The sequence below is a fragment of the Lissotriton helveticus genome, chromosome 4_1 (genome assembly GCF_964261635.1).
Source record: "Lissotriton helveticus chromosome 4_1, aLisHel1.1, whole genome shotgun sequence".
NCBI lineage: Eukaryota > Metazoa > Chordata > Amphibia > Caudata > Salamandridae > Lissotriton > Lissotriton helveticus.
This window is the reverse complement of record NC_136063.1, coordinates 2,080,792,426-2,080,819,048: the sequence shown is the minus strand read 5'-3', so window position 1 is coordinate 2,080,819,048 and position 26,623 is coordinate 2,080,792,426.

Below are 26,623 nucleotides of genomic sequence, written 5' to 3'. Positions count from 1 at the left end.
AGACAGAAGGTATATTTCCTGTTTTAAACTCCACGAGCATGTTACAATAAAATGGTGTTTGGAAAATCCAGCTTCCGAGTGGCCAGTCTAATTAAGGGGTCCTGGAGTGTGATGGATTACAGCGGCCTCCCGGGTCGCGGACTCGGCCCTTCATGCAACAATTTGACCTTGCTGACACCACGTTTGGAAACAGCGCTCAAGGCGGAAGGGGAGCGTGACTCTATCCAGGTATGAGAGCGAGCCCACACCTTATTGCCACAGTAAAGCAGAGTGGAGAGAAGACACGAATTTTGACTTTCACCCACTTGGGATGTAAAAAGACGTTTTATTTTGTTGAAGTGTGCATCCACTTGGAAAATACAGCGTTAAACTACAGCGCCCAGAAGGCCATGTGTGACAAAAGCTAGGATGTAAGACAGAATACGTGGTATACGTTCTGGTATGCCCATGTGATCTTCTGTATATAGGCAGTACACGCCTTCCAGCACATAAACGCATCCTGCAGCATCTAAGGGCTATCTCTGGAAAGGATCCAGCCTATCCAGTGGCAAGACACTTCGAAAAATGCCACCAGAGCAACCCAGAACTACTAAAGTACTATCTGGTTGACTCTGTTTTACCTTTGAGGAGGGGGGGAGATAGAGACAGTAAGCTACGTCTACTAGAAACCCGATACATCCTCGAGTGTAACAGCAAACAGCCTGGTGGGCTCAATAGTACGGAGGATCTGTACACTTGTTTATGAGTTGCAACATCATTTTATGATGGCTTTCACTGGTATTTGTACGTTTAATGTAATACTATAAAATCTTTACATGTTTGGCAGCCTGTGCAGTTTACATTTTAATAATTTCAGATTTTAAATTCTATTTGCACATTCACTTGAAATGGAACCTTTATGAAACGACCCTTAGGGAAGTAACTAGTTGTATTACATACGTCACGATATTGGATGGTTCCCATGTATCAACTTGAAAACCCACTTGGGTAGTATTTGTTCTATACCAGCATAAATCACGCTATCCCCAAACTAATTTTGATACTAATGCAGGAACTGTGATATGTGAGATGTAAATAATAGGTGATTTTTTTATATATTTATTGTACATTATGTAAATATATGAATTTAGAGAAACCCTATATATTTGTATACAAATATGATCTTAGAGAGACATATATATATATATATTTTTTCATACATATGTATTTATTTATATTCTTCGTAAAAGTATTGACTTTTAGGAATCTTCCGGTCCTGTGAATTTTGAATTTGATCTTTCTTTCTCTTTTTCACGAAAAATTATTGAAATGATCTATTTAATTCTTATGGAGATTCCAATTATTGTGATATAATGATTTTGTCTTCATCTGGGGATGTGATTTTGGAACTTAGAAGGGCACTGTGCCCGGTATAACAATAATGTGATGTATATCCCTTTAAAGCTTGCATGGGATTGTTGATTAATCATGTGATCAACTCAGCTATTTAAGTTACTTCCTTTCTTCTTACCGTGACATGTGATCAAGCCTCGGCTGAGGTGAAACGCGTCATGGCGACTGGTGGGCTGTTAATTCTTTATGAATAAAACTCACTGACAGCAGAGCACGGAGTTTGTGGCTTTATTCTAATTCCGTTTACTACTGGGCGTGGTGTGGCTATACTGTGCCCTGTTGTTCCGGACTCAACGCAATATATATATATATATATATATATATATATATATATATATATATATATATATATATATATATATGTAAAGGTGTATTAAAAAATGAGTTGGTGTATGAGTGTCTGAATAGATGATTTAGTAGGTGTGTGACTGACTGTATAAGTGAGTGATTTAGTGTGTCTTACTAAATGAATGGGTTAGTGACTAAACTCTGTAAATGTCTGTATCAGTCTGTCAGTTTGGGGTCGATTAGGATTGCGGATGGAAATGGGTTCCGTCTGCCAAGGACGGGGCCAAGATACTCCCGACCGCTCCGCGGATAAACTGCCGTTGCGATTAGGATAATAATGTCATGAAACTCCATCCGCGGCAGACGGAGTACATCAAACCCCATCCGCGGCGGACGGAGTACACCTGAGACCGCCGCAAGCGGACGGAACCTAAGAAAAACCGTCCGCCGCGGACGAACATCACCGCGGGAACAGGCACAGCCACTGCAATACCTGCGGAGGCTCCGTGCCCGCGATTAGGATAACGCCGCCATTCCCACGGAACTCACCTCCATCCACGACCGCTGCGGAAAGAATGCAACGACAAACCCAGCATCCCAGCAGAAGGACAATACGAACACCATCCCTACCGTCAAACCAATTTACAAATGGCTGACGGAAGTAAATACAAAACACACTACACAGGACTCCCACCCACCTGAAACACCCACACCAATCACAAGCCACAATGACACCCCCCCAAGCACCTAAAAATCCACACAAGCAACACACCCACCTAGCACCTGACTGCCAACAACCATTGGGACACTACCACGAACTGACTATAAAAAGATTCCCACCCACTACCACAATCCTTTGCACCACAGCATAGCTGCAAGCAAGAGGCTCATCACAACGAACAGCAGACACTAAAGACCACACATACAACCTGCACACAAACACACCCACCACACAAACACCCACCACACCATTCCTACACACCACACACCTGCACATCCCAACCAACTCCACCCACACCTTGCACATCACACACCATGGCACCAAAGAAAAATCCAAAATTCACTGACACAGAGTTGAAGGTCCTGGTGGATGAAATCATCAGTGTCGAACCCAACCTATTCGGCACACTAGTCCAGCAGACCACCGTGGCAACCAAAAACCACATGTGGGACAGGATAGTCAGTCGGGTGAATGCGTCAGGGACCGTGCCACGAACAAAGCACGACATCCAGAGGCGGTGGCACGACCTCAAAACAAGGGTCAAAGGCATCGGTGCAAAAAATCACCTGCGGGCACACCACACTGGCGGCGGCACACCCCCGGAGCCCATACCCTATGCCGATTGGGAGGAAAAGGTGCTGGGCATACTGCACCCAGAGAGCCTTGAAGGAATCGACGAGGGAGAAGAGGCTGGTAAGTACAAACCAAGCACCACTATCACACCGACATGCTCTGCCTCACACAACTGAGAGGACACATTCCCCAGGCCCCAAACCATGCATGTGGGTCAACATATTCACCAAAATGTGAACGACTGCCAGGGAGGGTGGTGGTGTGTGTTGGGAGGTTGGTGGGGTGTGTTGGGAGGTGGGAGGGGGGTGTGAGAGAGCAGCACTATGAATCCCAACAGGCCCCCATGTCCACAGGGAGGGTGGTGGTGTGTGTTGGGAGGTGTGTGGTGTGTGTTGGGATGTGGGTGGGGTGAGTTGGAAGGTGGGTGGGGTGAGTTGGGAGGTGGGAGGGGTGTGTGAAAGAGCAACACTACGAATCCCAACAGGACCCCATGTCCACAGGGAGGGTGGTGGTGTGTGTTGGGCGGTGGGTGGGGTGTGTTGGGAGGTGGGTGGGGTGTGTTGGGAGGTGGGTGGGGTGTGTTGGGATGTGGGTGGGGTGAGTTGGGAGGTGGGTGGGGTGTGTTGGGAGGTGGGAGGGGTGTCTTGGGCAGTCTTTGATATGTAATGTTTGAAAGATTAAAACATGTCATGTCCACTGCATTGATCATTAAAATCTTGTCCCTCAGGTGATCGCAACCTGACTGGCGAAACCAGCAACCGCCTGCAACAGTCGCCACACTCACAGCACGGACTCTCTGGGGACGATCCCACTGCCAGCTCCGGCGCGGAGGACGAAGGGGGCCCAAGCCGACTCCCAGGGCCATCTGGCTCACAGGACATCCCTGCCTCCACAACCTTGGCCTGTGTCACCCCACTGACACCTGCCATAGTGACCTGTGCAGCCACCTCCACCACCTGTACCACGACTCCTGCCTGTGCCACCCTGCCTGACCCATCGCAGGACGCAGGCCCATCTACATCCCAGCCAAGGAGGGTGAGTGGACGGCAAAGGACAGACCAGAGGCCACATCACACCCACAGGAGTGCCTCACACCGGCGAGGTGTGGAAGGACACCCACCCCATCCTGCTGCCGAAACACTGGAAGCCCTAGCCAGAGTCCAGGCCTCTTATGACCGGGGGCAGGCACAGGCTGACCGTGCCCACCAGGACTCAGTGGAGAACACAAATCAGTTGCGGTCCATTGACAGGCGCATAGGGCAACTAGTGGACATCATGGGCCAGGTAACATCACTGTGGAGGGACTGGTTATCCCACAACACCCCCCCCTTCAGCCAAGTGCCCAGCCGCCACGTCGCCAACACCACCGCCACCGCCACCTGAGCCCATGGACACGGATGTGGCCCCTGACCAACCTGCCCCCCCAGCTGTCTCCGCTCCGGCTACAAGACGGAGGGGCCGTCCGAGGCTGGAAGCAGGTGAGGGCAGCGGGGATGCAGCATCCACCCACCCAAAGAGGGGCCGCAAATGACATTAACCGTGCCTGACCCTGCCATTCACCCGCCAACTATCCTGTCCCACAACGCCAAGTATTGGCACCGGTCTGCTGGACTAGCTGGACATCACCCAATGTGGTGTCACCACTGACTTTTCATCTACCATGACCTTCAAGTCACACTCCCCCACCCAACACTTACTTGTAAATATCCACCTGCATAAATTCACAACCTGTAAATAAATTTCACTTACACACTCAATTATGTGTTGCCTCCATGTTTTAATCACATGATTGTATCAGAATCAGACGTCAGCAGGCGCAGGGAACTATGTCGGTGGGAATTATGCCTCAGTGGGAGTGACCTAGGGAAAATGAGAGACAAGACACACACGTCAGGAACCTGATTCACACCCATCACAACACACTGTACTGCAACATACCACAAACCACACTCACCACCAAATCTGTGGATGAGAGGACACACATCATGGAATACAACACACACATGCAAACATAACATCCCAGAACAGCCAGGTTCCAAACACCACATCCACACACCACCAGCAAACATACATCACGCATTGTCAACCTGCACAAGAGGTAGTCACTCACCTTCAAGGAAAATAGCGAGCAATGAGCTGACGCCTCTGGTCCACACATTCTTCTTCACCACTATCCTCATCAGTCGACATGGGTGGGATGGGAGGCCGAGGGACTTGTTGGTCTTCAGGGTCCAAGATCAGTTCAATGTCATTGCGCACGGCCAGGTTGTGGAGTATGCAGCAGGCAATCACGATCCTGCATACTTTGCCTGGTGAGTAAGGCAGGGCACCTCCCGTTTTATCCAGGCAACGAAACCTAGACTTTAGCAGTCCAAAAGTATGTTCCACCACTCTACGTGTCCTTTCATGGGCATCATTGCATCGCATTTCACCAGCTGTAGTTGGATTACGTATGGGACTTAGCAGCCACGGCCTGTTTGGGTACGCTGAATCGCCTATGTGGGGGGATGAAAGACACAGTTATCACTACCAAGATTGGTGGGTACCCCATGCCACACAGAATACACAACTGTCCCCACAGCATACTCACCAATAAGCCACGCACGTTCTGGTTGCAGATTTGCCATCAGTTGGGGGACAATGCTGCTCCGCATGATGTGTGAGTCATGTGCGGAGCCTGGAAATCTTGCACACACATGTGATATGATGTTGTCGGCCAGGCACACCACCTGCACGTTCAGCGAATGGAAGTGTTTCCGATTGGGATATACAGGCTCACGTGTCCGGGGTGGAATGAGACCAATATGGGTGCCATCAATGGAACCCACTATGTGTGGTATCTGGCCCAGTGCATAGAAGTCTGCTTTGACTGCTGCCAACTCTGCCGCCCGTGGAAAATGGATGTAATCATCCTTGTAAATCATCATGGCCCTGAGAACATCCCGCAGTACCATGCTGAACATGGACTGTGACATCCCCCCGGCATGCCCAACTGTGTACTGGAAGGTGCCAGTTGCAAAGAAGTGAAGTTCCGCCATCACCTTTGCTGTGGGTGTAATGGAACCAGGATATGTCTTTCGTGGCTGCAGATGAGGAGACAATTGGTCTACAAGCTCCAGCAATCTACGTCGATCAAGCCGGAATTTCCTGATCACCTCCTCGTCAACCATGTCCTCCAGCACAGTGTATGGGCGATGCACATTAGGAGCCCTCCTGTGTGGGAGTAGATGTAGTAGATGTCTATTAAGCATGGGCGTAAAATCCGCTCCGCTCGCGGATTTTTCGGATTTTCGGCAAATTCGCAATCCGCGAACTCTCGCGAATTTGTCGAAAATCCGTGAATCCGCTTGCGGCTGATTTTTTGCTTGGTTGCGGCGCGTGGCGTGGTGCACGGCGTTCACTTTCCGTCATTAAGGGTTTGCCGAGTTGTTTTTCTCGATCATATTTTGCGAGTGCTGTGCCATTTTGGATCTTGCTGCGTGATCCCGCAGGAGTTTGGCGCCCGCGAATACGTAATCGCGGCTTGCCACCTTACACAGCACACCTCGCGAGAGTTCGCAATTGCGAACACGTAGTAGCGGCAGAAAGGAACAATCTCGCACTCGCGAAATAGAGATTTTGCAATTCTGCACAAGAAATCCACCAGCAAACAGGATAAACCTTCAGAAAATGATGATTTTTATCAGAATCACTCCTCAGGTTGACATTTGCATGGCCTTTTTTTTGCAAGGAGTCCATTTTGGGGGTGGGGGAGGGAAGGAAGTGCCCCACAGTCTCCAACTTCCTGTTCCTGTCCAGCAGGCTCCTCCCAGTGCTTTGTCCATCTCCTGGTCACTTTCATTTGGATCTGGAGCTGGAAGGATTACTTTTTGTGGGTGCTGCTGGATATTTGGATTTGAGGCCTTTTTGACTTTCTTTGGATCACTTTTGGATTAGAAATCAACTTTCACAAGTAAGTTTGTTTGGGGCATTACAGTTGCTGCAACTACAATTTTGGAACTTTTTCAGAACATTAAATAAATTATATTGTGGGTAGCCACAGTATCCAGTAGGACCAGGGTTGGTTATGGGTGCATGATACAACTGTTTTGTTGAATTTAAACACCATTGAGGCCATGGATGGGCTGGGATTGTGCTTATTTTTGTTGTTTTTGTCGTTTTTTTGGGGCTGCTGGTGGGGCATTTTGCCCAGGGGTGGTGGTGCATGGACTGAGTGTGCCTGTGGTGTGGTCTCACTCTCTTTAATGTAAACATCATGGATGGCATTGGATTGTGGTGATTTTTGGCTGTTTTTCTGTTTTTTGGGGGTGTACTGTTGATGTGGACTGGCCATGTGGGTGGTGGTGGTGGCCATCTTGAGTGCTGGCTGGTACAGGCAACATGTGCTTGGGGTGCAAGGGGCCATTTTGAAGAGAGGCAGTGTCTGAGGCCTGCACTTATTTTGCCTACTTTTCATCCAATATGCCCAGGGGTAGTGAGTGTTGCATGGGCCTAGTCTTTCTGAGGGGAGTGAGTGTTGCATGGGCCTAGTCTTTCTGAGGGGTGTCTTCTTGAATTTAAACACCATTGAGGCCATGGATGGGCTAGGATTGTGCTGATTTTATTGTTTTTTGTCGTTTTTTGGGGGCTGCTGGTGGGGCCCTTTACCCAGGGGTAGTGAGTGTTGCATGGGCCTAGTCTTTCTGTGGGGTGTCCTATTGAATTTAAACACCATTGAGGCCATGGATGGGCTGGGATTGTGCTGTTTTTTGTGGTTTTTGTCGTTTTTTTGGGGCTGCTGGTGTGGCCTTTTGCCCAGGGGTAGTGGTGCATGGACTGAGTGTGCCTGTAGTGTGGTCTCACTCTCTATAATGTAAACATCCTGGATGGCATTGGATTGTGGCGATTTGTGGGGGGTTTTCTGTTTTTTTGGGGTGTACTGTTGATGTGGACTGGCTTGGGGTGTAAGGGGGGGCCATTTTGAAGAGAGGCAGTGTCTGAGGCCTGCACTTATTTTGCCTACTTTTCATCCATTATGCCCAGGGGTAGTGAGTGTTGCATGGGCCTAGTCTTTCTGTGGGGTGTCTTCTTGAATTTAAACACCATTGAGGCCATGGATGGGCTGGGATTGTGCTGATTTTATTGTTTTTTGTCTTTTCTTTGGGGCTGCTGGTGGGGCCCTTTGCCCAGGGGTGGTGAGTGTTGCATGGGCCTAGTCTTTCTGTGGGGTGTCCTCTTGAATTTAAACACCATTGAGGCCATGGATGGGCTGGGATTGTGCTGTTTTTTGTGGTTTTTGTCTTTTTTTGGGGGCTGCTGGTGTGGCCTTTTGCCAAGGGGTAGTGGTGCATGGACTGAGTGTGCCTGTAGTGTGGTCTCACTCTCTTTAATGTAAACATCCTGGATGACATTGGATTGTGGTGATTTGTGGGTGTTTTTCTGTTTTTTGGGGTGTACTGTTGATGTGGACTGGCTTGGGGTGTAAGGGGGGGCCATTTTGAAGAGAGGCAGTGTCTGAGGCCTGCACCTATTTTGCCTACTTTTCATCCATTATGCCCAGGGGTAGTGAGTGTTGCATGGGCCTAGTCTTTCTGTGGGGTATCTTCTTGAATTTAAACACCATTGAGGCCATGGATGGGCTGGGATTGTGCTGTTTTTTGTGTTTTTTGTCGTTTTTTGGGGGCTGCTGGTGTGGCCTTTTGCCCAGGGGTAGTGGTGCATGGACTGAGTGTGCCTGTAGTGTGGTCTCACTCTCTATAATGTAAACATCCTGGATGGCATTGGATTGTGGTGATTTGTAGGTGTTTTTCTGTTTTTTTTGGGTGTACTGTTGATGTGGACTGGCTTGGGGTGTAAGGGGGGGCCATTTTGAAGAGAGGCAGTGTCTGAGGCCTGCACTTATTTTGCCTACTTTTCATCCATTATGCCCAGGGGTAGTGAGTGTTGCATGGGCCCAGTCTTTCTGTGGGGTGTCTTCTAACACCATTGAGGCCATGGATGGGCTGGGATTGTGCTGTTTTTTGTGGTTTTTGTCGTTTGTTTGGGGCTGCTGGTGTGGCCTTTTGCCCAGGGGTAGTGGTGCATGGACTGAGTGTGCCTGTGGGGTCTCACTCTCTTTAATGTAAACATCCTGGATGGCATTGGATTGTGGTGATTTTTGGGTGTTTTTCTGTTTTTTTGGGGTGTACTGTTGATGTGGACTGGCCATGTGGGTGGTGGTGGTGGCCATCTTGAGTGCTGGCTGGTACAGGCAACATGTGCTTGGGGTGCAAGGGGCCATTTTGAAGAGAGGCAGTGTCTGAGGCCTGCACTTATTTAGCCTACTTTTCATCCATTATCCCCAGGGGTAGTGACTCAGTGTTGCATGGGCCTAGTCTTTCTGTGTGGTGTCTTGAATGTAAACATCATGGATGGCATGGGATTGTGCTTATTTTTCTGTGTTTTTCCATTTTTTGGGGTGTATAACTGAACTGATGTTCCTCTGTCTTCCATTGCTTTTAGGTGCACAAGACTCTAGAGAACCACCAGTGCCAGGAAGAAGTCCTGCAGCGGTGTGTGTGTGCAGCATAACGTCACGCGACGTCACGTCTGGACACAGACAACTCTGCAACTCGTGCAACTACCCGTAGCTCCTCTAGCAAGAAAGTTGCCAGTAAGGAGCAGAAGAAGCAAGTTACCAAGGAGACTGGTGTGCCGGCCGCCCCTTTTTTTGGGAGTAAAAAAAAAAGTATGCCTGCAGCAGCAGCGGGATCTGCTGGGGACCAAGCTGGGAGCAGCACCCCCGCTCCATTGGGCTCAGTGCCACCACCACCACCACGCCAACTTAAGTCCAAGCCCTTCAGTGCTGCAGAGGCACTTAGTCTAGTTGTTCAATCACCATCGACCAGTGACGTTGGCTCATCGCAAGAAAGTAGCAGCAATGTCCCTCAATCAACACAGGTTGTTGTAACTCATCTGACGAGTGTTGAACAACCACAGCCGCAACAAAAACCACATGTGCAAGTACAAGCCCAAGTACATGTGGAAGGAGAGGCAGCGCAAGGAGATGCGCAAGCAGAGGTGCATGGAGGGTCACAAGTGCCCACAATAGTTGTTCCTCCCGAAGTAGGGGCACATCAGGAAATCGACAATCAAGGCGAGGTATCATTTGAGGAAGACACTCCTCCTGATGATCATTCATTGTCTTCCACACCCCTAGCAAGGAAGAGATCAAGGGTGGTGTCTACATCTTCTTCAAGCACACCTCCTTCTGATGATACGGATCAAAATTGGGAACCAGCACCACTGCCGTCTGAGAGTGAGGCACATGATCTGACAAAGGTAGTTAAGCGTAAAAGGAAGCTTGTCCAAAGTCTCAGAGTTATGGAGTGTGATGATGAGGCTCAACAAGAAGTGGCGGATACTGCTGCTGATGAAGACTCTGACAACGACGACCCAGTCATCATAAAGGTCACTGCAGCCCCAGCGGGCATGCAGCAAACAGACATTTTGACCCTAGCCCGAAAAGCTGCTGAGCGTGATGATGATGATGTTGTCGACGAGGAGGCAGTGGAAACACCACAATCATTGGAGTTAAGTACACCAACTCGTACCGCTTCCATATTTCTTTCTCACAAGAAGGGACCTCCATCCACCTCGACCTTAATTAGTGGCGGTGAAAGTGCACAACGTACAAAAGTTGGGCAATCCAGATCCTCCACTTCATCTGGCATTAGCAGCATGACCACCACCACCAGTATCGCCGCCTCCTCCAGGCCCCACAGACACTTCAAGTCCCCATTTTGTGACTTCTTTACTGTTTGCCCAAAAAGGGAAAAGTTCGCCATTTGTACCCTTTGTAAGCTTGCAGTTAGTCGTGGTAAGTCAGGTACCAACTATGGTACCGGAGGCCAGAGAGGTCATCTTGAGAGACAGCACACTGTCCAATGGTTTGCGCACCTAGATGCGATCAAGGAAGCCCGAATTGGAAGTCAAGAAAACTTTGATGTTGCATCTGATGATGACGAGGAGGAAGAAGACGTGTCAAACACTTCACTTACACCCAGTACCCCTGTCAGCAGCACACCCCGTGTGAGGCACACTAAGAGTGTTGGAGCGAGTGAGACACCAACGCGCAAAAGTTCACCAGCCGAGCATAATTGGGTCAACGAAGTCATTATCATCCCGTAAATGCTTGGTCCAGGGCAACATTAGAACCATGTTTTCTTCAGACGCGCCATATGAACGCAACCACCCACTGACGCGTCTGTATAACACTAAGCTGGCTAAAATGCTAGCTGTGGACCTTCTCCCTTTTTCTTTTGTAGAAGCGGTAGGTTTTCTAGAATTAGTGGCAACGCTCTGCCCTAAATGGAAGGTTCCTAGCCGGTTCTATTTTGCCAGAGTTGCGGTTCCAGCATTACATGAAGATGTGCTGGAGGCGATTGGGGCAGCTTTGCAGAAGAGTGCTGTTCACACTATACATCTGACAACAGACATGTGGACCAGTGGCGCAGGCGCTGATTACATGTGCATCACTGCACACTGGGTCTCTTTTTCAGGTGTTAAAGCAAAGCTAAACGCAGGTGTTGACCCGGACCAAGTTTTTAAAGCTGCTCGGAAACATGCAACACTAGCCATGTTTGGCTTGGAGAAAAGTCACACAGCAGAAAACATTTTGGACGAGTTTAACAAAAAGGTCTTTCACTGGCTGTCCCCAAAAAAACGCCAGATTGGTTATGTTTCCACGGATAATGGCGCCAATGTAGTTAAGGCCATGGCGATGGGTGCATATTTCAGAGTGCCGTGTTTGGCGCACTGTATCAACCTGGTAGTTCAAAAATTCCTGAGTGATAGAGACAGTACAGCGTTCGAGGTAATGGCCACCTGCCGCAAAATGTGCAACCATTTCAGCCATTCTTTTAAGGCCCGGAAGCATCTGAGGAGGCTGCTACTTGAACGTCGAATGCCAGTGAAAGCACTCATCCAGGAGGTGGCAACACGTTGGAACTCAACCTTCTACATGCTTGAGCGTCTGTATGAGCAGTATACGGTACTCGATCACTATTTCTTAACAGAGGGTACAGCTCAGAAGGACCTGCGGATGGGTGCGGCGCAATGGGACATAGTTAAAAGCCTGACAGACATGCTTCGTCCTTTTGAGTTCGTCACGCGTGCAGTCAGCCAGGAGGACTGTAATTTGGGACAAGCTATCCCATTGTTGTGCATGCTGGAGCACCAACTGAAGGCGGTGTCTTCTGAGTTAGTAAAAGATGAAAAAAACAAAGACCCTTTTCTTTTGTCGGAGAAATTATTAGAGCGCCTACATGGTGATGAACGTCTTAAAAAGATCAACTCAGAACAGCATTACATTTGTGCTACTATTCTGGATCCACGCTACAAAAAGGCGCTGGCAGGCCAAGCATTCTTTCCTTTTGCTGATGAAGATGTTAAAAAGTACAAGCGTTGGCTAGGCTGGTCAGCCAAGAGGTTTGAAAAAGAACGGCAGGATATTGAAGGAGAAGGCAGTACATCAGCATCAGCATCAGCAGGCCATCCCCATTCAAAAGAATCCACTTCTGCACCTGTGGCTGTGGCACAAGTGACCTCTCAGCCGTTAAAGACACCGGCAACCGGATCATCTGCACCACACACAACAGTAACAGTGGCTGCTGTAGAGGATTGGCTAACTTTGCTTGGGTATGGTTCTCGAAAAAATGTCACAGGCACAGCAAAAAGTAAGCAAAGTGGAGGAACCGTTGGGGACCTTGAGTCGATGGTGCAGGACTATCTGAATGACTCAACAGAGGTCTTTCTTAATGATGAGCCATTGCAGTATTGGCATGGGAAAAAACAATTGTGGCCACAGCTCTCCAACCTGGCTATAAACTATTTGTCTTGCCCACTCGCAAGTTGTCTTCTGAACGTGTTTTCAGTGCTGCTGGTGGCATTGTAACCCCCAAACGGAGCCGCCTCTCGCCCAAAAATGTGGAGCGGCTGACAATGATCAAGATGAATCAGTACCTCATACCACCAGATTACAAAGTACGAGAAAGCACGCCGCATGAAGACGAGGAGGACGGCAATGTAGATGAGGGGATTTGTTCTCTGTTCGGTGACACTGACCTCATCCTGCGTGAATTCGAAGAGTATGATGACGAAATCTTCTTCTTATTCCCTGACACCGAGCCCTGAAAATGAGACAATGAATCAATAACTTTCTTTTTCGTCCTTATTCACTTTTATTCCTGTGTGTCTGTCTTTCTTTGTTTTGCACAGTTAATTTAATTCAAACTTTAATCACCTAATCCCAAAAACAAGCCCATCAGCAGAACTGTCTTCACTTGTTTGCTTATTGATTTGAAGGTGCCGCAGTCTACATTCCTCAGGTTCACAAGTTCAGAAGAACATGCTCCTCTATCCTCCTCCTCCTATTTCCCTCAAAGCAGAGGGCTGGATTACGCCCAATGAAGAAAGACTCAGCACTTGTGGGGGTGTTCTACTTCTTTGCGGGTGAGTTGACGGCTCTGGGCCCATTGCTGTGAAGCTCTAATAACGGATAAAAGTGTTTAGGACCAAATATGAGGCGGAAATTTCTTGCCGTTTTTGCTGACTTGCTTGCCTTTGAGGTGCTCTTTGGCGGGGTTCCGGGTGTTTGTGGGTGAGTTTTGGGGTCTGGGAGCACTGCTGCGACAGTCTAATCTTGATTGCATTTGCTTTTCAGGAAATCCGTGGTGGAAAACAGGAGTTATGATGATGATGACCTAGCTGCACAGCGCGTTTGGACCGAAGGCCGAGAGATATTGTAAGTATGAGATTTTGCTTTTTGGCTGTTTGGGGGTGTTGTCGCGTGCTTTTTTGCGGGTGGGTTGGCGGGTCTTGGGGCATTCCTGGGAAGGTCTAATACCGGATAGAAGTGTTTTGGATAAAATCCATAAGGAAAAGCCTTTTTTTTGCTATTTCTTCTGACATCTTGCTCAATGTAGCGTTTTGGGGGGCTTCCTGGTGTTTGTGGGTGGGTTGCGGGGTCTCTGTCGAAGCAGTGCTGGTCATCCCGCTGCTTAAGAAGCCTGGCTTGGACCCTAAGGCCCTTACTAACTATCGGCCTATCTCTCTGCTGCCGGCTCTTACGAAAATTGTTGAAAAGCACGTGCAGACGGTGCTCTCCAATTTTCTAGAGGCGAACGAGATTCTGCATGCCACCCAGTCAGGTTTTTGCCCCAATCTTAGCACTGAGACTGCGCTCCTCGAGGTCTCCGAAACAATCAAGGAGATATTGGATTCAGGGGGCAAAGCCATGCTGGTGATGTTGGATTTGTCGGCGGCCTTCGACACCGTTCCCCATGATGGTCTTCTCACAAGACTCCATGAGATAGGACTTCGGGGAACGGTGTTCAGCTGGTTTTCCTCCTTTTTAGCTGGCCGCCGGCAAACGGTCTGGGCCTCGCCAGACTCCGCCGTGATGCCGCCTTTGGGAGTCGGGGTCACTCAGGGCTCTATTTTGAGCCCGACCCTTTTTAATATCTTCATGACCCCTTTGGCAGCGTTGGCGGAGTCGTTTGGGGCCCGGATCGTATCCTATGCCGACGATACCCAGCTCCTCTTCTCGTGTAAGAGAGGAGGAGATTTTGAGGGGGAGAGTATCCGGGATTGCCTTGGGGCTGTGTTTCAATGGTTCCAACTGCACAGCCTCAAGTGCAATTCCGACAAGTCCGAGATACTCTTCTTTGGGTGCGACAGGGAGCCAGACTGGCAGGCCTGGTGCCCTGTCGACATGTTCCCCCCAACGTGTTCATCCCAAATGGCTAAGAACTTGGGTGTTAAGATGGACACGGGGCTGACAATGAAGGCCCAGATTCTGGGGGTGTCGGGCATGTGTTTCGGCCTCCTCAGGATGCTTCGGAGGTTTCTTCCCCTGTTATCGGAGGAGCACAGGAAGCTGACTGTACAGGCCCTGATAGGCTCCAGGCTGGATTATTCCAACGTTCTATACCTGGGCCTGCCAGAGTACCTGTTACAGCGGCTACAAGTTGTGCAGAATGCCGCGGCAAGAGCGATCTACGGAGTGAACAGACGTACCAGTGCTGCGGGCTTGCTCCAGACTTTGCACTGGCTCCCAATCCGTAAGCGGATCGCCTTTAAGGCTCTGACTCTGACATACAAGGCCCTTCATGCGACGGGAGCGAAGTATCTCCAGAGGAGACTTACTTTTTACCAACCAGCTCGCTCTCTGAGGTCAGAATCTTTATTTCTGGCTACTGTTCCACGAGTGAAGAGAGCGCGTTTGGGAGGTCGCTCCTTTGGATTACTGGCGCCCCAATTATGGAATTCTTTGCCCCTCTCCCTTCGGGGAGCCACTGGCCTATTGGCTTTTAGAAAGGACCTTAAGACCTGGCTGTTTACCCAGTAGGCATTTTTGGTTTTCTGTTTTTCCCTTTTCTGTGTCTTTTCTCTTTTAATGTGTTATGTTAGTTTACTGCAGCCTTCTTCAATTAAAAGCGCCGGGACACTCTTTTTGAGTAGCCGTGCGCTCTACAAAAACCATTGTAACATAACATAACATAACATAACAGTCTAATCTTGATTGGATTTCCTTTTCAGGAAATCCGTGGTGGAAAACAGGAGTTATGATGATGATGACCTAGCTGCACAGCGCGTTTGGACCAAAGGCCGAGAGATATTGTAAGTATGAGATTTTGCTTTTTGGCTGTTTGGGGGTGTTGTCGCGTGCTTTTTTGCGGGTGGGTTGGCGGGTCTCTTGGGGCATTCCTGTGAAGGTCTAATACCGGATAGAAGTGGTTTGGACAAAATCCATAAGGAAAAGCCTTTTTTTTGCTATTTCTTCTGACATCTTGCTCAATGTAGTGTTTTGGGGGGCTTCCTGGTGTTTGTGGGTGGGTTGCGGGGTCTCTGTCGAAGCACTGCTGCGACAGTCTAATCTTGATTGCATTTCCTTTTCAGGAAATCCGTGGTGGAAAACAGGAGTTATGATGATGATGACCTAGCTGCACAGCGCGTTTGGACCGAAGGCCGAGAGATATTGTAAGTATGAGATTTTGCTTTTTGGCTGTTTGGGGGTGTTGTCGCGTGCTTTTTTGCGGGTGGGTTGGCGGGTCTTGGGGCATTCCTGGGAAGGTCTAATACCGGATAGAAGTGTTTTGGATAAAATCCATAAGGAAAAGCCTTTTTTTTGCTATTTCTTCTGACATCTTGCTCAATGTAGCGTTTTGGGGGGCTTCCTGGTGTTTGTGGGTGGGTTGCGGGGTCTCTGTCGAAGCACTGCTGCGACAGTCTAATCTTGATTGCATTTCCTTTTCAGGAAATCCGTGGTGGAAAACAGGAGTTATGATGATGATGACCTAGCTGCACAGCGCGTTTGGACCGAAGGCCGAGAGATATTGTAAGTATGAGATTTTGCTTTTTGGCTGTTTGGGGGTGTTGTCGCGTGCTTTTTTGCGGGTGGGTTGGCGGGTCTCTTGGGGCATTCCTGTGAAGGTCTAATACCGGATAGAAGTGGTTTGGACAAAATCCAGAAGGAAAAGCCTTTTTTTTGCTATTTCTTCTGACATCTTGCTCAATGTAGCGTTTTGGGGGGCTTCCTGGTGTTTGTGGGTGGGTTGCGGGGTCTCTGTCGAAGCACTGCTGCGACAGTCTAATCTTGATTGCATTTCCTTTTCAGGAAATCCGTGGTGGAAAACAGGAGTTATGATGATGATGACCTAGCTGCACAGCGCGTTTGGACCAAAGGCCGAGAGATATTGCAAGTATGAGATTTAGCTTTTTGGCTGTTTGGGGGTGTTGTCGCGTGCTTTTTTGCGGGTGGGTTGGCGGGTCTTGGGGCATTCCTGGGAAGGTCTAATACCGGATAGAAGTGTTTTGGATAAAATCCATAAGGAAAAGCCTTTTTTTTGCTATTTCTTCTGACATCTTGCTCAATGTAGCGTTTTGGGGGGCTTCCTGGTGTTTGTGGGTGGGTTGCGGGGTCTCTGTCGAAGCACTGCTGCGACAGTCTAATCTTGATTGCATTTCCTTTTCAGGAAATCCGTGGTGGAAAACAGGAGTTATGATGATGATGACCTAGCTGCACAGCGCGTTTGGACCGAAGGCCGAGAGATATTGTAAGTATGAGATTTTGCTTTTTGGCTGTTTGGGGGTGTTGTCGCGTGCTTTTTTGCGGGTGGGTTGGCGGGTCTCTTGGGGCATTCCTGTGAAGGTCTAATACCGGATAGAAGTGGTTTGGACAAAATCCAGAAGGAAAAGCCTTTTTTTTGCTATTTCTTCTGACATCTTGCTCAATGTAGCGTTTTGGGGGGCTTCCTGGTGTTTGTGGGTGGGTTGCGGGGTCTCTGTCGAAGCACTGCTGCGACAGTCTAATCTTGATTGCATTTCCTTTTCAGGAAATCCGTGGTGGAAAACAGGAGTTATGATGATGATGACCTAGCTGCACAGCGCGTTTGGACCAAAGGCCGAGAGATATTGTAAGTATGAGATTTAGCTTTTTGGCTGTTTGGGGGTGTTGTCGCGTGCTTTTTTGCGGGTGGGTTGGCGGGTCTTGGGGCATTCCTGGGAAGGTCTAATACCGGATAGAAGTGTTTTGGATAAAATCCATAAGGAAAAGCCTTTTTTTTGCTATTTCTTCTGACATCTTGCTCAATGTAGCGTTTTGGGGGGCTTCCTGGTGTTTGTGGGTGGGTTGCGGGGTCTCTGTCGAAGCACTGCTGCGACAGTCTAATCTTGATTGCATTTCCTTTTCAGGAAATCCGTGGTGGAAAACAGGAGTTATGATGATGATGACCTAGCTGCACAGCGCGTTTGGACCGAAGGCCGAGAGATATTGTAAGTATGAGATTTTGCTTTTTGGCTGTTTGGGGGTGTTGTCGCGTGCTTTTTTGCAGGTGGGTTGGCGGGTCTCTTGGGGCATTCCTGTGAAGGTCTAATACCGGATAGAAGTGTTTTGGATAAAATCCATAAGGAAAAGCCTTTTTTTTGCTATTTCTTCTGACATCTTGCTCAATGTAGCGTTTTGGGGGGCTTCCTGGTGTTTGTGGGTGGGTTGCGGGGTCTCTGTCGAAGCACTGCTGCGACAGTCTAATCTTGATTGCATTTCCTTTTCAGGAAATCCGTGGTGGAAAACAGGAGTTATGATGATGATGACCTAGCTGCACAGCGCGTTTGGACCGAAGGCCGAGAGATATTGTAAGTATGAGATTTTGCTTTTTGGCTGTTTGGGGGTGTTGTCGCGTGCTTTTTTGCGGGTGGGTTGGCGGGTCTCTTGGGGCATTCCTGTGAAGGTCTAATACCGGATAGAAGTGGTTTGGACAAAATCCAGAAGGAAAAGCCTTTTTTTTGCTATTTCTTCTGACATCTTGCTCAATGTAGCGTTTTGGGGGGCTTCCTGGTGTTTGTGGGTGGGTTGCGGGGTCTCTGTCGAAGCACTGCTGCGACAGTCTAATCTTGATTGCATTTCCTTTTCAGGAAATCCGTGGTGGAAAACAGGAGTTATGATGATGATGACCTAGCTGCACAGCGCGTTTGGACCAAAGGCCGAGAGATATTGTAAGTATGAGATTTAGCTTTTTGGCTGTTTGGGGGTGTTGTCGCGTGCTTTTTTGCGGGTGGGTTGGCGGGTCTTGGGGCATTCCTGGGAAGGTCTAATACCGGATAGAAGTGTTTTGGATAAAATCCATAAGGAAAAGCCTTTTTTTTGCTATTTCTTCTGACATCTTGCTCAATGTAGCGTTTTGGGGGGCTTCCTGGTGTTTGTGGGTGGGTTGCGGGGTCTCTGTCGAAGCACTGCTGCGACAGTCTAATCTTGATTGCATTTCCTTTTCCGGAAATCCGTGGTGGAAAACAGGAGTTATGATGATGATGACCTAGCTGCACAGCGCGTTTGGACCGATAGCCGAGAGATATTGTAAGTATGAGATTTTGCTTTTTGGCTGTTTGGGGGTGTTGTCGCGTGCTTTTTTGCGGGTGGGTTGGCGGGTCTTGGGGCATTCCTATGAAGGTCTAATACCGGATAGAAGTGTTTTGGACAAAATCCATAAGGCAAAAACTTTTGGCACTTTTTGTAACTTAGGGTTCGTTAGGGTTAGCCCTAGCAGCAGGATTGCATGTGTTTCGGGGTGTTCTATTGCAACTCAGTTCTGGGGTTTTAGAGCACTCTTGGAGCGATGCTGGCTATGGATACCTTTGCTTGCTTGCAAGTGGTTTGAATACAATCCACGGTGGGTAAGGGTGTATTTGGGCCTACTTTTACTTTTAAAGTACGTTTTGTCACCATTTTTCTGCTAGGCCTCGTTTTTTGAGATCTGATTGGGGGTCTTCTACATTTGCGACTGGCTTTAGTAAGGGTCTTGGTGGGAGCATTGCTGGGAAGGTCAAATTTTGTTCTAAAACACAGTTTACAGTACACCTACCTTGAGGGGAAAGATCCACTGTAATATTTTGGCCATACTTATTTATCCTTAAAAAGGTGACTCAGACAGAGTACGCAATTTCAAAAATATTGTACTGTCTATTAGGGAAATCAAAGTGTGACTTTTTGCACCACACAGCGTACATACCTTATATTTATTTATCAGTGGTATTGTAATAGCACTTCCTGTTTTCCGTTCAATAATTACAGGCCGGGTTTCAGTCAACATCCGCCAGGCAGGCAGTGGACAGGGTGTCTTCTGTCAGTGGTCACCAACATTGATGGACGAAGCGTCAGCTGGAATGGAGGAGTGCCGCTAATAAGAGGAATTGTTTGCTGCATGCAACTTACTTACCAAATTCAACAGGACAACTCCAACAACATACAGAATACAGATACAGTATCCATTGTTTTCTTCTATGAGTGTGACTGCATGTGGTTAGCTTTAGTTTGTACCCAAAGATTTCTTTATCTTCAATTATTGTTTGTCCATGCTGTGCTTTTTTTTTCTTCTCTCAACAAAACCTACCCAAAAAGAAACCCCCATTCCCATCCATTTTCCAAACCCTAACCCTCTTCCCCCGGGTTGTGTAGTTTTGCTTGATGTCTGACTAAATGACATCAATAATTCCACACACTTGCTGGGGAGGATAAGGTCATAGCAACAGGCTGGTGAAGGAATACGAGGATATATTCTAGACTTACTCAGCTTCAGTACTATTTCTTGTAGTAGTAGGAGCCAATGTCAAATAAATTCAACGCAAGTACTAGTTATACTTGCAATACTTTACCATTTGTTAGGCTATATTGTGGCACTGTTCTAGTGTACTGTCACCTGCTATATTCTCGAGCGTACCGTAACCGTTGTAATGCTACAGTAAGGACAAACCAGGTTTCGTTTTCTTTTTTTCCATAGGCATGCAACTGCCACTGTGTCACACCACTAGTACCACTGCAATGAGGAAATTTCATCCGCCCAGGATTGCCAACCTTAATCCCCATTTCACGTGGAGCCAGCCCTGGGCCTAGCCCTAATTTCTAACACAAATTACAGGTAAGATAAGCGTTTGGTGGGAGGTAGTATAATGGAGTATTAGGACTAGACGAGAGATTGACGGTAGTACTACTAAAGTCCTAGGACTCTTCAGGAAAACAAACTTACTGTTACACCCCCACCCACCAGACTGAAAAGCAGTAAAAAACAGGTATGGTCAGATAAAGTTTAAAAAAGTATATTTATGTAGCCCTAACAAAATAATCTCCCTCAAGACCCTCCCTAACCCCAACGATTGTCTTTGAAAAGTCCCAAAAAGCACCCAACTCCCAAATCCCACCCCCCAAAAGTCTCTAAAAAAAGGGCAAGGGACACTCCACTACTGGAGGGTGCTGGTGAATTTTGCGGCCAGGGCATCATACTCCTTGTGGAGGGTGGCATGCTCGAAGCGGAGGCCCTCCACCAAGTTCTTGTACCTATGGACCTCCTGCTCCAGGTAGGACATTCTCACTCCTAGGCGGCGCTGGCGTGCCTTGCAGCTCCTGTGGGGGGCAGCTGGTCTTTTTGCTGCTTGGCGGTGGCGGTTGGCTTTGTTAGCCCGGCTCCGTACCGCTGGAGCACTGCGCTGGCTGGCAGCCCGTGGGGTCACGGAGGAGGATGCAGCTGTCCCAGTCGAGGATGTTGTGGTTGCACCGGTCGACTGCGTGTCCTCCGACTCCTCCAGGGCCACCAGCCGCCGATATTCCGCGACAGTGGCATCCAGCCTCCGTTGCCGGGCCATTCGAGCCTGCTCCCTCCGTGATGTCGATTTGGAAGGAGCAACTATATGAAGAAAGAAAGACATAGTCTGTAACCAATGCTCCTTAACATTAATAACACAAAGTGATTGAGCCGAAAGTTGTGTCACAGTACAAGTAGCAAATTGAAAGCACAGTACATAACTATTGAGGACAGTATCTATCTAACCTCCCACTTCTGCATCCTTGCTTTAACATTAGTGGTAGTTTAATGAACAAATTCTACGACCACTATGGACTTCCATTACAGTCGACTATGACAGTACACCAGTCTTATTCTTCTTCTTCTCTCTTGTTTTGGAAAATTGGTACGTTATCTTATGCAAGCCGGCAGAATGCCAGCGCAGTGAACTTGCACCCGAGAAAAACAGACGCACACCATGATGAGTGAGACAGACTTGCGTTACTGTACCGGTCCAGTACATGCAGGTGGTGAAGCTATTACTTTTCTATTACGGGGGGCACTGAGAATACTCGGTTACGAGGGCTACTGCTTAATTAATTTACCTTTCACCCTACAGTGCAAATGAGTACTAGAAAAGGAAAATAAAGAAGCTAAATAATTAGATTATCTATCACTTCACATGGGATGTATTTGATGACATATGGGATGACTTTAGGTGCTTTGCTTATTATTGAGTGAACAGTGATACACCCACACATGAATGACGTACTACTACTAAACTAAAGTTATTAAGAGAGGTACGGAGTGTCCACCGTAATAACCGGATATATGCTGTGCTTGCAGTTGCAATACAAACTATTGCTACTATTCATGGTAGTATTGGACAAATTTACAATTTCTTTTCCTTGCCTTCCCTACACTGGAACGGACGTGCGGGTGCGGTGTTACATGCTCTTCAAGGTAACACTTAGTTCATCCAGTGACAATCTACTCTCTCTAGATACACATGTGCTATCTAAGAGTCAGATAATACCATGCTCCAGGCATCCATCCATTCAAAGTATATGCACACATACAGTTTATGTTTCACCCACCCAGGCTGTTGTCCTTCCACCCATCCTTGCTTCATCATTGACCCAGCCATGCACCATACCATATTCTTTCCTTCCCAGCGACCTCGGGGGCCAAGCAAACACATATCATTCTTCTTTGCCAGCCATCATAAAATTTCTCGTCCTTCCACACTTACTTGCACCCTTCTTTCGCTTTTCGAATATATAGCTTACCTGTGCCCGCCACCACCGAGTCAACCCTCACAGGCACATCGGTGTCGTCCGGCACTCGCATCGCCTCCTCCCCAGAAGTGTTGTCCTCCTCATCCACCACCTCCGCGCTGGCCCCGCCACCAGATGTTCCACCTACAAAGTAAATTTTTAGAATGTTAGAATACACCACTCACTACTGTATAATATTTGGTCTAGGAGGAATAAAGAAAGTTAAAAAAAACGAAATACAATGTAATAATTTGTAACTGTATACTCTCCAGTAAAAATGTCCCTTTTTCCAGGGAAGGCTGTTGTCTTGCTGCACTTTTTGGCACAACTGATGAATGCTTGCTTTTTATTTTTAACACACAACACTTTTTCTCCTAACAGAAGCTTGACTTCTAAGAACACGATCAGGGTCAAGCTCAAGTTCAAACCAGGTGAGAGCTCAGCTCGACCACAAGAAATGTGTCAAATTAATCGTTAGCACTAAGCACTTTTCCATTTTCAGGTAAACGGTTACTTTTATGACAAAGTTGATTTTAATAAATGTGTTTAGTTTTAATAAAGCTTTTAAACTTAAATAGACTCTGTGGTTTTTGGTCCTCCAGACTAGAGTGGATTAGCTAAAGGTTTTGGAATTTTTGCAAGCATGAGTGCCTCTGACACTTCTTGACTGTGACTCCGTACTCTTGCCCTGCGTAGGATAATCTAATGATCATTGGGGATCAATCATCGGTGACTTAGGGAGCTAAATGACTCTGCCACACTATCTAGTCAGTAAGGAGATTGGGGGTTCTTCAAAGTCTGATATCACTGAGGTATGTGGAAAGAAAGTCTACCTGCGCCTATTATAATTGATAAACAATGCACTATTTAGTGTTCATAGTTCGGTTTGTGCAGATTTGTCCCTGCAACAGTAGTAGAATGGATTGTCCTCCTATCCAAAACAAAAGTAAAGTAGTATCTTATTCTTTCTTGGTGGTCATTCACCTTTTTATTGTTGGCAATTGTCAAAGCATAAACATTTAGAAGACTTGAAAAGACATTATGGACAATCCCAGAGGACTGCACTCAGTGCATAGAGCTATTGCTGACTAGAATGGGAGTCCAATGGAATTGCCAAATGTGCAATCTTAGGTAGCTACACACACAGACTAATAAGAATAATCTAGTAATACCACAGGGAGTCATAGTCGAGGCAGGATAAGAATTTAGATCCAGTCTACAAGAAGATCAAAGACGATTTAGAAAAAATCGAATGAGGAACGCTAGGAAAAAATAGGTACTCTTTATTAAAATTAAAACTTACTGGGGCCAGCAAAGGAGTCCTCGCCTGCCCGATCCTGGCCTGCATCCTCCTGAACAGCACCCTCCTCCTGTGTCCTCTTGCCCTTGGGGGGAGCTGATGTACAACATGAAAGAAAGAAAGACCAGAAAACATGGATGAGATTTGTCAACCAAATCAAACATTTCAAAAGAACTATAACAAAATATTTTTGAGAAATAGCAAATAGATAGACAACTATTCCACGGGATATATTGACCTATCTCATGTGGTATACTACGTTAATCGTATTGCCTGATTTGCGGACCGTTGACTTTCAAAGTTCCTATGTAACTCAATAAACAGACTACTAAAAAGGTTTGCCTAGGCCTGGCAGGCAGCAGTCCGCAGCACGCAAAGTGACAGACAAAGTCCATCCTGCTTGCAGATCAGTGAATACTCAAACTATCAATCCACCGACCACCACCACTATTTCTTCTTATAGCCATGTGTCTAAAGGAAGGACTGGACTTCAGTCTGTTGGGGCTGATTTAGAAGTCCCTTGCGGCTCATTTTCCTCCATTGTTGCGTGACTTTTGTGACGCAGCGGCAGAACAAAAGAGTCGCCATGGTGCGACGTATATATTAAAAAAAAACGCATATGGGAGATGCATCACGTTGTAAAGCCCTGCACCATCAGGGGGCGTTCCGGCGCAAGGGAGGGCGTTCCTGCGCAGGAACGAATCCTAGAAGTGGGTGAGGGAAATGTACAAGATGTCAATCAGTCACTTTTAGGACAATGATGCGTGACTCAAACCCTGCGCCTGCTTGAAGCCGACGTACGGCTTGATGCAGCATTGGGGAGATAGGGCACCCCAGAGCATTGCTGGAGCTGCGCCATCGTTGGCACGCAACTCCAGCAATGCGCCGCCTTTATGCCACAGATGCGTAAGGCTTCTGTGACATTTTGGGCCAATGGGTGGTGGTGGCATGGCGCACAATTACTGCCGCATCCCTGCTACTTTGCAGGGAAGCGCCGGTAATTGAAAATATGACCCTTAGTGTCTAGCATTACGCAGTTCGTTACACTACACTTTTCTCAGGCCAATGAAATGAACACAAAATACAAAACAAATAGGCATAGTAGCAAGCAAGGCTACTGAGAAGGAGAGCAGAAGGAGAGCAGTGCACCTGAAATGCATAGAAGATTTTGAAATATAATTTACCTAATGTAATCGGCAGCATTATTGCTCTTGGTAAAGAACAAACATTTGCAAATAACAGAGCCGGATAAAACAGATTAGTGATGAAATAGCTAGAAATGGCTACTACTACTCACCAAGCCCGGGGACCTCTACGCCGAGCGCGTCCAGCAAGTCCCGTTCCCGGTCCATGACATCCGTCCAGCGGTGGGTGGCCTGGTTATAGGTGCGCCGGACCCCAGAGAGCTTAAACATGGCCCGGCACACCTTCTCCCACCGCTTCCGGCGCTCCCGGATGCCATAGCCGGTTGCGATCTTGCCGCCTCCCAGGATCGTCTTGGGGAGGCGGCGCTGGACGTGGAAGATGAGTGCGGCCACCTCCTCCGCGCTAAAGATCTCCCGTGGCATCACTTGCTTCCCCCTCAAACGCCCGCACGGGAGCCGGGCACGGGGTGCGGGACCCTTCCCCTTCTCAGGGTGCTTCCCGGCTCCCTTTACCATAGTCTGGGCAGAAATGAGTTAAATAATAAAGAAGAAATAGAATAGGGAAGAAGAAAATAAAAGAGTTTAAAAAAGTAGTTTAAAATTAACAAAAAGTAGCAGAAAACACAAAAATATAGAGCTAGAAAAATAGAGGGATAGATAATAAGTAAAATAGATCAAATAAACTTCAAAAAAAGCAAAGGATGGAAGAGATTCAGAGAGGATACAGAAAGCATGCCCAGAACCATAGCAATGAATGAGAAACAAGATGGCCGCGCCCAGTCACGACCGCGTGGGTAAGTTCGTGCGAGATTTTCCTCGCGAGCACGTGCGAAATTGTACTAGCGAGCAGCACACTTTGCGAGATTACACATAGCAGCCGGAAACGGAATTACGTCACGCAAACAAGATGGCTGCGCCCGTGTACGACCGCTAGGGTAACTTCGCAAACGTATAGCTACAAGCGCCTTGCGAACACGAAAAAAATCACGCGAACATACACGCCGCAAAAAAAAAAGTGTATTCGCTCGCATTCGCGGCTTCCGAAATCGATCTTGCACGGATTCGCGCCCCGCAAATGACGCGAAATTGCAGAAAAACGATTTTTGCTAAACTGAAAGCAATCAGCAGGTGCAAAAGTTCAAACTTAACATTAGTAACCATTCACTCTAGTGCTTCCTGAGGGGCCCCTCCAGAGTTCAGTTGCCTATTTGCAACTATTCCATGACCCTGCTATGACCCAAACAGCAGGCTCATATAATAGCTACAAGTAGACCATAAAGGTCCTGTGAAAAAAAATTGCACTGCAACAGAAAGCAAATTACAGATAAGGAAGGAAGCAGGTGCCAGCCAGACTGGAAGTTTCAAAATTACTGACACATTAATCCCCCCTAATTAATTCATGGCAGTTGAAGAAGGGCAGGTGTGCTTGCTTTCACTGCAACAGAAAGCAAATTACAGATAAGGAAGGAAGCAGGTGCCAGCCAGACTGGAAGTTTAAAAATAAGTGACACATTAATCAACCCCAAATTAATTCATGGCAGTTGAAGCAGGGCGGTGTGCTTGCTTTTTTTCACCCCCATATTCTACAGTGATAAACAAACCTAATGGGTGGCAGTCAGGATGTACCAGAGGGTGGCATGGGTGTACCAGAGGGTGGCAGTGGTGAAACAGAGGGTGCTGTGAACCTGTGATGATAAACCAGACGTAGAAACAACATAGTCGCGGCCGTTGCGAGCCGAAAAGTAAGTTCGCAATTGCGAAATGGTCCACAAATCCTCGCCAACAAAAAAAAATGGAAAAATCCGCTAATCCGCGAGAGTTCGCGGATTTTGCGGATTGCGAATCCGCAAATTCGCGTA